Source organism: Hemitrygon akajei, chromosome 10, assembly GCF_048418815.1.
Source record: "Hemitrygon akajei chromosome 10, sHemAka1.3, whole genome shotgun sequence".
Classification (NCBI taxonomy): domain Eukaryota; kingdom Metazoa; phylum Chordata; class Chondrichthyes; order Myliobatiformes; family Dasyatidae; genus Hemitrygon; species Hemitrygon akajei.
Genome location: NC_133133.1, coordinates 38,708,383 through 38,721,723, shown reverse-complemented (window position 1 = coordinate 38,721,723; position 13,341 = coordinate 38,708,383).

Below are 13,341 nucleotides of genomic sequence, written 5' to 3'. Positions count from 1 at the left end.
TCAAAACTGTCCAGTGCATTACTGGCACCAGCCTACTCACCATTAAGGACATATGTACAGAAACGTGCTGGAAAAGGGCCAGTAACGTCATGAAGGATCCTACTCACCCTGCTCATTGATTGTTCCGCTCCCAGCAGGACGCCAGGACCATCAGATTCAAAAGCAGTTATTTTCCCCAAGCAGTAAGTCTGATCAACACCTTCAGCCACTAACCAAACCCTCCCTCCACACCCTAACCACCACTACTTTATTATTTCCTGTCAGTCACCTTATGTACAGACACTCCTGTGCCTAGCATCACTTTATGGACATACTGTCAATCTATCTTATGTACTTATATTAATTGTATTTTAATTGTTATTATGTTCTTTATTGTATTGCAATTTTTTGTGGTCACATTGGATTTGGAGGAACAATTATTTTATTCTCCTTTACATTTGTACCCTGGAAATGACATTAAACAATCTTGAGTTGAGATAATGCCCAAGGTCAGGATTGAACTGGATCTCTTGCGCTGTGAAGTAGCTGCTCTACTATCTACCCAACTGTGCCACACTTCTAATCCAGTACATCTCCCTTCTTGACTGTAAGAAGGATTAGATTTCCATTTTGCATACATAATACCACTTGGTGTGTTGGTGAGTGGTTAAGGCGTTTGTCTAGTGATCTGAAGGTTGCTAGTTTGAGCCTCAGCTGAGGCAACGTGTTGTGTCCTTGAGCAAGACACTTAACCACACATTGCTCTGTTACAATACAGGTGCCAAGCTTTATCAGCCTAGTGCCCTTCCCTTGGACAACATCGGTGGTGTGGAGAGGGGAGACTTGCAGCATGGGCAACTGCTGGTCTTCCATACTACCTAGGCCTCATTCCTAATTCCATACAACCAGGTCTCAGTCAACATCAAAATCGATGGACAGCTGAAGAAGACCACTTTCAGTATTTTATGGAGGACATACACATACAGATCTGAAATTTACCATTAAAACTCAATGGCTCCCTCTGTAGTCTTCCCCTGTGTAGGTAAAGACGCAAATCCAGAAGCTGCTATTAGTGAAGAGTTTCTTCTCCACAGGATGTGCTCTTGCAGCATCCTCCCATATAATCTGTGAAATGACTTTGGAAATTTGTGAACAATATATACGCACGTGAAAACGTTAGGCCTTGTTAATTGAAGTGTAAATGATTCTTCATTGATGTGCTAAGGTATAATTATGGCTCAGTAATCACTGTGAATGAAACGGATTATCATTTCCTCAGATAAGAGTTCCAAACTTCAGTTTTAGATCATTGTCATAAGTTTCCATGTTTCAGTGTCTTGATTTCCGTTTCATTTTTGGCAACATATTTAAAGAGCCAGTTAAGAACGGCACTTTTTCTGCAGGCTATATGATTGCTTCCCAGTCTGCTTGTTGACTGTCTGTGCTGCTGAGTGTCCACTGCCAGATGTCGAAATAGGTAAAAACCACGCCACAGAGGACACTGGGTCTATAGTGGAAGTTTTCTTTGAGTTCAACAAAGAGAGTCTTCACTGAGTTGCTGATCCAAAGATCTGTGCCAAAGAACCTACGCAGTGGCCATGGCTGTTTGGATTTTTCTGTGTAAGGTAGACTTCAAATTATAAAAATGGCTTGACTCACTAATGTTCTACATTAAGGCTTATTAAGTTTAATGAATGAAACCCTTTTTTATTTGGGCAACTACTTTGGCAAAATGGGTGGAGCAAGCTGTTCCACGTTCTGGCTGGGTTTCCTTTCACTGATATCATCCCGGCAATGTATATAACAGGGTGGTAATTTGCTACTGTTCATCTTGTACTCTTGCCAAAAATTAATTTCATGGCAATACTATTTGAGACTCCTCCCACTAGTCTTCTAAAAGGTGAATGAAAATGATTTTATGAATTGTTCTTCACTGAGCACAGTGATTAACTTCAGAATGTTCAGTTTGAAGGGGAATTGCACTATCAATGGACACTCCGTAGCGTGTGGAGGAACAGGGAGATCTTGAGATTCACGTCCGTAGATCCTTCAAAATTGCCATGCTGGTTGACAGGGCTGTTAGGAATGCGTATGGTGTTTTGGCCATCATTATTTGGGGAACTGAGTTCAAGAGCCACAAGGTAATTTTGCAGCTCTATAAAAGCCTGGTTGGACCACTCTTGGAATATTCTGTTCAGTTCTGGTCACTTCGTTGTAGGAAGAATGTGGAAGCTTTAGAGAGGGTGCAGAGCAGATTTACTAGAATGCTGCTTGGATTAGATATGGTTGAGCAAGATAGGGCTTTTCTCTCTGGAGCAAAAGAAGATGAGAGGTGGCTTGATAGAGATGTACTAGATGATAAAAGGCATAGAGCAAGTGGATAGCCAGAGACTTTTTTCCCAGGGCGTAAATCTCATTTTATGGAGATTAGAAGAAAGTATAAGGGGGATATCGGAGGTATGTTTTTTGCTTTGGGTGTGTAGAAACTGCTACCGGGATGGTACTAGAGGCAGTTATATTAGGGCATTTAAGGAACTCTTAGGTATATGGATGAAAGAAAAATGGAGGGCCAGGTGGGAAGGAAGGGTTAGATTGATCTTAGAGTATATTGAAAGGTTAGCACACCATTGTGGTCTGAAGGGCATCTACTGTGCTGTGGTGTTCTTTGTTCTATGAATATGACTCTATTTGATGTAGTGGTCAGAACAGAGTGGTTTGAATGGAGATGCCTTAATCTGAGCTGACTGGGGATCTCAGAAATCTATGCTCTTTGTTTTTGGTGAATGTCATGTGAGTGTGTTTCCTTCTGACATGAAAGGTCACTTGGACGGAAACAGGTATAGAATTGATGATGTGATGTTAATACTTTTGTATTTAATACTGTGTAGTTGCCATACACTCAACATGAGTCCTACCAGAAGTACTTGGTCCAATTCTGTAGAGGTCTGAATGTCATCTAGAAATACCTGTAATAGCAAATGTTAGATTAGCTATTATCCAGATAAAGCCAATTTTGAATCTTCCAGTTATGAAATCACAAGCACTGTGCAATCCAATTTCTATCCAATCATATATACTATATTAGATACCATACCATTCCTTAGACACCAATTCTGTTTTTTCAAAAAATTCAAGCACAGCTTTTAACTTTGAAATTTATGTTGAGTGTTTATTATATTTCTAGTCAATACTTTCAAAATGAGTTCCATTTAGGGGTGATAAATGAAAGAGAGAGTATTCTGATTCTGTAAAAGCTTTTAGATCTGTTGCTAGTGTGAAGTATGTTTAGCACTGCTTCCTTGGGAAAAATTTATATGCATTACTGTTCTCTGTTTATACATTTGAGCATAAATTAATTGAGTTAGCTCTCACTGGGCTGGTTCTCTAAATCACAATTGTCACTTGCAGTCTTCCAGACCCTACAGTACATACCTGGTCCAGATGTGAAGGAGCAGGAGGCAGTCACTCAGCCCCCAGGCCTTGTTCTGCCTTTCAATAAAATCATTGCTGATCTGATTGTAATTTCACCTCACCTACCCTCACTAACATTTCATCATCTTAATTATCAAGATTCTCTCTACCTCTAACTTAATATTTTTCATTCTACTTCCACTGCCCTCTAAGGAGGAAAGCTCTAAAGACCCATAACCATCCGAGAGGAAAGGAAAGCTTTATTCCAGTGGGAATCCCTCTATTTTTAAACACTGGTTGACACTGTCCAACAAGAGGAAATGTCCTTTCCCTATCCACCATGATCTTAGGCACCCTGGGACTTCAATAGTGGAGTCTTAGCAGTGCCAAATGTTCTGTGGTACTGTGGACAAGCCCTGCTCTAAAGCACCTTTGACAACTGACCCCAGATTTGCTGGGAGTGAAACCTTTGAGAAACTTGTAAATATTTTACATGCTTTTGACAGTTAAAATGATTAAAATTGAAGTAATATAAAAATCATCTAAAACTTCATAAGATCCCAATTAATACATCAAATTAAAGCAAAATAGTTTCTGCAAACCCCAACAGTTCACTTTCAAATCAATCGGGAGTCAAATACTGTGCACAGTACAAGAGCTGAAAAATGTTTTCCCCAGTAGAAGTGGTAGGGCATCACAACAAGACTGGAATTGGATGTGGTGAAGCAAATTGACAGATTTTGTCTTCTGAATCTGTCAGTAGATTTAAACTTGCACATTTTCATTGTTCAAGCTTCAGACTTACTGCTTTTCAAGTGGGTATACACCAATGGTTCTGTTCAGAAATGCAAATAGTGTCAGCAAGAGTCTGGCCCAATATTTTTTCCAACTGATAATATCTTGTTAATTGTCCAACTGTTCATTGAACTTGCGTTCTCTCCTTTTTATATGCACATCACATAAACTGTCCCGAAATCCTCTTGAACTATTCTATTTTCTAACGATATTTTTAGGTATCTGTATTCTTCATTCCCTGTTTCTCTAAAATATACACATGCGTATGCACAATCTGTCAGTAAGTAGGATTTTATTCCTTCTTGGGTTAATCAGTTTATGAATTATTCCCTGCGCTCTTTCTATCTTAAATATCTTTGTATATTTTCTGACTCCTGTACCAAAGTTTTAATTTACATAATAATTCTGCAGGCTTCTATCAGTACCTGTGGATTGATTGTTCATTTTATTTAATGCTCCTGATAATTTCTTGATTTTGTTTTATTGGCAACTTTGGAGGACCATAATTGGAATTGGAATTTGTCTATTATTGTCAAATGTACTGAGGTATGATGGAAAACTTAGTCTTGCATATTGTTTTTACAGATCATAACAAAGTGCATTGAGGTAGTACAAGGTAAAATGATAATAGAAAGCAGAATAAAGTAAATGGCTACAGATGAAGTATAGTACAGGAAAAGTATAAGTTATAACAACTTAACTCTTAGAAACATAGAAACATAGAAAATAGGTGCAAGAGTAGGCCATTCGACCCTTTGAGCCTGCACCGCCATTCAGTATGATCATGGCTGATCATCCAACTCAGAACCCTGTACCTGCTTTCTCTCCATACCCCCGATCCCTTTAGCCACAAGGGCCATATCTAACTAACTCTTATTTTTGTTCTTTAACAAAGACAAACTTTCATGGGTAAAAACAGCAGAACTATTTTATTTACAGATTTACAGAATGGCTTCAGCACAACCAGATTTTACTCTGTACACTCCAACCTGTCAAGAACATCTGTATGTCCCATTCACCAACGTCACTTCATGTTCCTGGTGAACCGCCTGCACTGCACTGAAGTCTTTTATTATGCATAATTATGCATCTTCCCACTTTAAAGAAAACTAAACTAATACTGTCACAAACAAGAGAAATACTGGAAATCCAAGCAGCATACACAAAATGCTGGAGGAACTCAGCAGGCCTGGCAGCAACTATGGAAAAGAGTACAGTTGATGTTTCAGGCCGAGACCCTTCAGCAGGATAGAAACATAATACTGTGCCCTCATAAACTGCAAGAAACAATAATGCTTTTGAACAGAGATATTTACATTAACTTCATTTGTGATGAGCTTCCCAACACAGATATGTACATCAATTACAATTGTAATGAGAAAATACAGTCCCTAATTCACTCATTCACTCTCAATCCATCTCTGTAGTCACTTAATGATTCCTTTTGTATTGCCATTTCTTTCCACAGCTGTCTTGAATTTCACTTGCTGCATTAATACCAGTGTCTTTTTGAGAACTTTGATCTATGTGTTCATTTCTTTCACATCATTCTGCCAAGCTCCTATCTGTTCATCTCTGTTCTTGTGCTTCCTGCGTGACCATAATTTGCTCCAGGTGCCTTATAATAGAGCCTTGGACTACATCCACATGGTCAGTGATACTTTGCACAAGTTCCGACTAAATCTGTCTCAATTTACAGAGCTCCTTCTGTTGGCTGGGTATCATTGATAGAAATTCCTCCTGTTGGTCTGTGCTGACCTGTTGCTGTTGTTCTGACCTTAGGGACAATGCGTTCTCCCCAGCTTTCTTTTTATTTTTTTTCTGTTTCAACATCGGAAAGGATTGTGGAGATATTTTTGATTTCCAGTCTTTAACTGGAAGTTAACATGAAACAGATTTTGAACCACAGCTGCTTGAATGTGGAAGCAAGACTGATGACTTCTTCATCATGATCACACTATTCAGCACTGGCATCCTGACTGTCATGCTGGTGTAGCTGGTATGGATGTCTATGGAAGGTGGAGTTCTTGTGCTTCTCTTGCATAACCTCTCTGAATCTCTCATGCATCTTGTTACAAGTTTCTTGAGTTACATCAGGTAAACATTCGAGACCCTCAAAGACATCTGCATGCTCTTTATTGAGTGTTGCCTGGTCACCTTTGATCTTTGACCTTTGCCACTACTAAAACTCTTTCCACCAGGCTGAGCCTTTCACATACAGTCAGACCTAATATTGGCTGTACTCACTTTCCTACAAGCAATAGATGCTGTCCCTTGTGCTTGAAGGTCACTATACAGCCCCCTTTTACTGGAATGTTCTCTCCAGTACAGCCTGTCACTTTTACTTTCACTGGGTAAATCTTGCTCTTTACTTTGAGAGTGTTGCGATCATCCATGGATAACAGATTCACCTGGGCTCTGGTGTCAAGCTTGAATGGAATTACTGTCTCATTCTCAGTCACTGGAACAGTCTATTCTATTTTACCAGCACCAACAATCTGCAGGGAATCTTTAACACCATCCAGCCCAAGATATTAAAGCACAAACTAACGGAGATGGGAGTAGACTCTTACATGGTGGATTGGATAGTGGACTACTTGACAGATAGACCTCAGTATGTGCGGTTGGGAGACTGTAGGTCTGACACAGTGGTCAGCAGCACAGGAGCGCCACAGGGAACCGTACTCTCTCCGGTCCTGTTCACCCTGTACACATCTGACTTCCAATATAACTCGGAGTCCTGCCATGTGCAGAAGTTCGCTGATGACACGGCCATAGTGGGGTGTGTCAGGAATGGACAGGAGGAGGAGTATAGGAAACTGATACAGGACTTTGTGATATGGTGCAACTCAAACTACCTGCGTCTCAATGTCACCAAGACCAAGGAGATGGTGGTGGACTTTAGGAGACCTAGGACTCACATGGAGCCAGTGATCATTAATGGAGAGTGTGTGGAGCAGGTTAAGACCTACAAGTATCTGGGAGTACAGTTGGACGAGAAGCTAGACTGGACTGCCAACACAGATGCCTTGTGCAGGAAGGCACAGAGTCGACTGTACTTCCTTAGAAGGTTGGCGTCATTCAATGTCTGCAGTGAGATGCTGAAGATGTTCTATAGGTCAGTTGTTGAGAGCGCCCTCTTCTTTGTGGTGGCGTGTTGGGGAGGAAGCATTAAGAAGAAGGACGCCTCACGTCTTAATAAGCTGATAAGGAAGGCGGGCTCTGTCGTGGGCAAAGTACTGGAGAGTTTAACATCGGTAGCTGAGCGAAGGGCGCTGAGTAGGCTACGGTCAATTATGGAAAACCCTGAACATCCTCTACATAGCACCATCCAGAGACAGAGAAGCAGTTTCAGCGACAGGTTACTGTCGATGCAATGCTCCTCAGACAGGATGAAGAGGTCAATACTCCCCAATGCCATTAGGCTTTACAATTCAACTGCCAGGACTTAAGAACTTTTTAAAGCTATTATTAATGCTTTTTGAGCTAGTGATTTAGATGCATATCATATTATTACTGAGTTAAGTATTGTATTGTATGTAATGAGTTTTTGCTACAACAAGTGTACGGGACATTGGAAAAAATGCTGAATTTCCCCATGGGGATGAATAAAGTATCTATCTATCTATCTATCTATCTAAGAACTTCCTCCATTTCCTCAGCAACAGTGTGCACCTTTCTCTTGGTAGCTTTGCAGCACTTTGTGAAATGATTCCTTTTCCTGCAATTATTGCAGGACTTCCCATAAGCAGAACTCATCTTTGGGATGTGCCTCCCTTCACATTTGCTGTATTTACTGTTAGAGCCTAACTCTTTGCTATGGTGTTGCTTTGGGCAACACCTTGTACTCTGCCCCTTTGTTTTGACAACATGCTCTGTTGCTTCTGCTCTGTGTAGCTCCTTAACTTGTGCTCATGTGGTCTCCACTGCCCCACACATAGGCTTTTCTAATGTTAAATCTTTTTCACGGAGTGAGATTTCTTTGAGCCCATTATCTGGGATTCCACAAACTGTTTTGTCTCTGACTAGTGAGTCTCTCAAATCTCCAAACTCATAGGTCTTACTCAGTGTGCGAAACTTAGCTAAGTATTGGTCAAAGCTGACACTTTGCTTCTGTTCACAGGTGAAGAACTTATATCTCTCAAACATGATGTTTTTACTTAGGACCAAATTCCCCTCAAATTTTGTCATCAGAGTGTCCAATTTAAAGCCTGTTTCAGCAATTTGAAAGCTGTGGTAGACGTCCAAAACATCTTCACCAATTATGTGTAGAAAGATAGACGCTTTCAATTTTTCCTCCACCCTGCTGGCTCTGCTTGCCGCTAAAATATATTGAATCACTGTTTGAAGCATTTCTGACTATCAGCTAGATTGCTGCTGAACTGCACAGGTGCAGGAGGACTTTGGTTATCCATTGAGGGGATTTTTAGGCTCTCACCTCAATTTCTTGTTGAACTTCAAGACAGCATGCTCTCTTGCTGGCAGCTTCTCTCTGTCGGAACCAGCACCTCTTTCTTAATTGCTTGAGGTATTGAATTACCCTTTGTATTTAGGCCTGACGTCAACTTCTAACACCATGTTATGTTTGTTCCTTAACAACGACAAATTTGCACGGGTAAGAACGCAAGAACTATTTTATTTACAGATCTACAGAATTGCTTCAGATCGACCACATTTTCCTCTGGACACTCCAGCCGGCCAAAAGCAGGTGTGTGTATCACCAACGTCATTTCCAGTTCCTGCATTGCACACTGGGAACTGAAGTTCTTTATTATGTACATACATAATAGCACAGTAACAAGTGAGAATGTGTGGTAAGGAGACCATCTTATCATACTAGGGAACCATTTAATAGTACTATAACAGAGGGATAGAAGCTGTCCTTGGACCTGGTTCCCAAGGGAGATAGGAGAAGAGAGAATGTCTAGAGTGGGTGGGTCTTTGATTATATTGGCTGCTTTACTGAAGCAGCAAGAAGCATAGACAGAGTCCATAGGGAGGAGGCTGGTTTCCGTGACATGCTGAGCCATATTCATAAATCTCTGCAGTTTCTTTTGGTCATGTGAAGAGCAGTAGCCATACTAAGCTGTGATGTGTCCAGATAGGATACTTTCTAAGGTCAAATTAAATAAAAATGGATACAAAATGGGGACATGCCAAATTTCTTTAGCCTCCTGAGAAGTAGAGGGACTGGTGAACCTTCTTGTCCATGGTGTCTACGTGGTTGGACCAGGGCAAGCTATTGATGATCTTCACTCCTAACAAATTGAAGTTTTCAACCCTCTCAACTGCTGTACTGCTGATGTTGACTGGAGCATGTGCCCCTTTCCTGAAGTCAATGACCAGTTCTTTTGTTGTGCTGATATTGAGCGAGCGAAATGGTGTTCTCATGACACCATGTTGCTAAAGTCACTATCTCCTGCCTGTATTCCAATTTGTGGTTATTTAAGATATGGCTCATTATGGTGGTATCACCTGTAAGCTTGTAGATGGATGTGGTCATGAGTGTATAAAGTGTTGAGTAGTGTGCTTAGCACACAAACTTGTGGAGAATAATTTTGGCACCTATCCTTACTGTTTGCAGTTTTTTGGACTAATGATAGTCTAGTTGCAGAAGGAGGTGTTGATTCCCAGGTTTAGCGATCATCAGATGTCTGAACCATCCATGAACCCATGAACATTACTTCACAATCCTCTTTTATCCAGCTTGTTTATTTATTTATAACTTATAGTGATTTTTATATTTTGCACTGTACTGCTGCTGCATGACAAAACATTTCACAACACATGTCAGTGATAGTAAACCGTATTCTGATGAGTTTTCTTGGAATTACGGTATTAGTGGTGAAGCTGAATTCTAACATGGGTGCCTTTACTGTCCAGGTGCTCCAGAAACAAGTGTTGGGCCAGGGAGGTAATGTTCACCATATACATGCTTCGGCAGTAGATGAATTGCAATGGGTCAAGGCTTTCTGGGTGGCTGGAGTTAATATGTCCCATGGCCATGTCTCAAAGCACTTCATGATAGTGGATGTCAGAACCACTGGGTGGTAGCAGTTAAGGCAGGATACCCTGATTTTCTTATGTGCGGGTATGATAGAGGTCTTCTTAAAGCAGGTGGGAACCTTAGTTTAAAACAGGGGGAGTTCAAAATATTTGCCAATAACCCTGCCGGCTGATCTGCACAGGATCTAAGGACATGTCCAAGGACATCATCTGGCCCAAATGCTTTCCACAGGTACATTCTCCACAAGGGAGATAATGTGTCTGCAATGGTGACTGTAGGATCAGGCGCAAGGGAAATTGTTGGTGTTAACTTTTTTCTTCCTTTGAAAAGATAATTTACAGTTTGTTTTCTTAATTGTTAGATGATTGACAACGTGCTTGCATTGTTGTGTCTCCTTTGTGACCTAAGTCCTCAGCAGACACCTATTCCAATTTTGTTGTAAATATTTTATTCGTTCTTGATGAGCTATCACTGACTAATTTGTTCTTTCATTTTGATATGAAATATCTCTCAGGATCCCCACTGATCCTTTGTTTTTCCCAGTTCAATTTCTGTATTAGCAAGAATCAGGAATTCAATTGTGTGACACTGTACCTTTCAGCATTATACAAACAAAAATCAATATTTCCCAAAGGCAAATATGATAAAAACACTTTCTGGGCCATCCTAAGCTCCTCTAGATTCCTGTGAGCATGAGTCACTCCTCAGTTTCAAAGGTGCATGGGATGATGTCATTGCCAAACTATGCTCATTGCGGAGCGTTGCAAAAGAATTCCGATTCTGTTGTCCTGGGATTGACCGCCACTGGATATTCCTCTGATAAGCTGATCTACCCAGTGCAGTTATAGACAGGGACAACTGTTATGCAAACCCCTTACTTCCCTTAACCTTACACTGCACTGAGTCTTCCATAACCATTCATTCATTAGTTATGTGTCGTGTCTCATGATGTGGGCTGGTGAAGGGTCTTGACCCGAAATGTTGACTGTTTATTCCTTTCCATAGAAGCTGCCTGATCTGTTGAGTTCCTCCAGCATTTTATATGGGTTACTCTGGATTTCCAACACCTGCAGAATCTCTTATGTTAACCATTAAGAAATATTGGTTTTTATTTTTCAAATGAAACCTAATTATAAAAACACTGAAAATAACAATATTAAAAAAATCATGGTCCCGATCGTTAATTCCCTACCTTGCTCCTAATTTTCTTTGATAATGCCATGGTCCTCATCGTTAATAGACAATAGACAATAGACAATAGGTGCAGAAGTAGACCATCATTCGGCCCTTCGAGCCTACACCACCATTTTGAGATCATGGCTGATCAACTACTATCATACCCGGTTCCTGCCTTGTCCCCATATCCCTTGATTCCCCTATCCATAAGATACCTAACTAGCTCCTTCTTGAAAGCATCCAGAGAATTGGCCTCCACTACCTTCCAAGGCAGTGCATTCCGGACCCCCACAACTCTCTGGGAGAAGAAGTTTTTCCTTAACTCTGTCCTAAATGACCTACCCCTTATTCTCAAACCATGCCCTCTGGTACTGGACTCTCCCAGCATCTGGAACACATTTCCTGCCTCTATCTTGTCCAATCCCTTAATAATCTTATATGTTGCAATCAGATCCCCTCTCAATCTCCTTAATTCCAGTGTGTACACGCCCAGTCTCTCTAACCTCTCTGCATAAGACAGTCCAGACATCCCAGGAATTAACCTTGTGAATCTACGCTGCACTTCCTCTACAGCCAGGATGTCTTTCCTTAACCCTGGAGACCAAAACTGTACACAATACTCCAGGTATGGTCTCACCAGGGCTCTGTACAAATGCAAGAGGATTTCCTTGCTCTTGTACTCAATTCCCTTTGTAATAAAGGCCAACATTCCATTAGCCTTCTTCACTGCCTGCTGCACTTGCTCATTCATCTTCAGTGACTGATGAACTCTTTGTATTTCTCTCTTACCTAACTCTACACCATTCAGATAATAATCTGCCTTCCTGTTCTTACTCCCTAATTGCTTCCAATTCTCTTTAATGATGGCACACCTGGTTTCCATCAATGACTCAGTATTAGACCCACTACATCACAACCATGAGTTGCCAGTTCGTTGGTCTTTTTTCCTGTGAGTAAACTATGTTTCCTGACTGCTTAGAACAGTTTGTTTTAAGTTTAGCTCCAGTTTCAAGGGTTACCTATGAGACTCCGTTTCTCTGAGTCAAGACTCCATGTCAAGTTTCTGAGTCAAAGCTCCATGTCAAGGTTCCATATCAGGGCTCCATGTCAAGATCCCTCCTGTTTGCTGTTCAGCATTTACACCCATGTAAAACATCCAAACTCAATCTCCGTGCCTGTGTCCTGAACTTGGGTTTGCTTTAATCGCTCATTTCAACAAAAAGCAAAGATTTTAACTCCAAAACACTGTTCATTATGCGCTACATTGTATGATGTGGGCAATTGTGGTCATTCCAGGACCATGATTGTTCTAGGCAATTTTTTCTATAGAAGTGTTTTGCTATTGCTTTCTTCTGGGCGGTGTCCTTAAAGGCAGGTGACCCCAGCTAGTATCAATACTCTTCAGAGACTGTCTGCCTGGCGTCAGTGGTTGCGTAACCAGGATTTGTGATATGCACCAGCTGCTCATGGGACCACTCACCACCTGCTCCCATGGCTTAATTGACCCTGATCAGGGTGGGGGGGTTGAGTGTTTAAGCAGCTGCTTTACCTTGCTGAATGGTGACCTGCAGGCTAGCAGAGGGAAGGAGCACCTTACACCTCAATTAGTAGAGACATATTTTCACCCTGCCTCCCATCCATAGCCATTAGATCTGCAGTCTCTTGAGAACCAGGCCTCATTGTTTAACTCCATGATCCTTCGAGATCCACACCCTAATACAACCCCAGATCCTGCTCCCTTGATCTTGTGATCCCCAAAGCTCCAGCTCCAAACTGGAGCTGGAGAAGAAGGGATCTGATTGGAGAGGGGAGAGGACTGTGGGAGAAAGGGAAGAAGGAGAGGCACCACGAGCAGATAGGCAGGCAAGAAGAGTTAAGAGGCCAGAGAGTGGAATAGATGAAGAGGGAAAGGGTGGGGAAAAGGAAAAGAGTAATCGAAGGAGAAGTCTATGTTCATGCTATCAGATTGATAG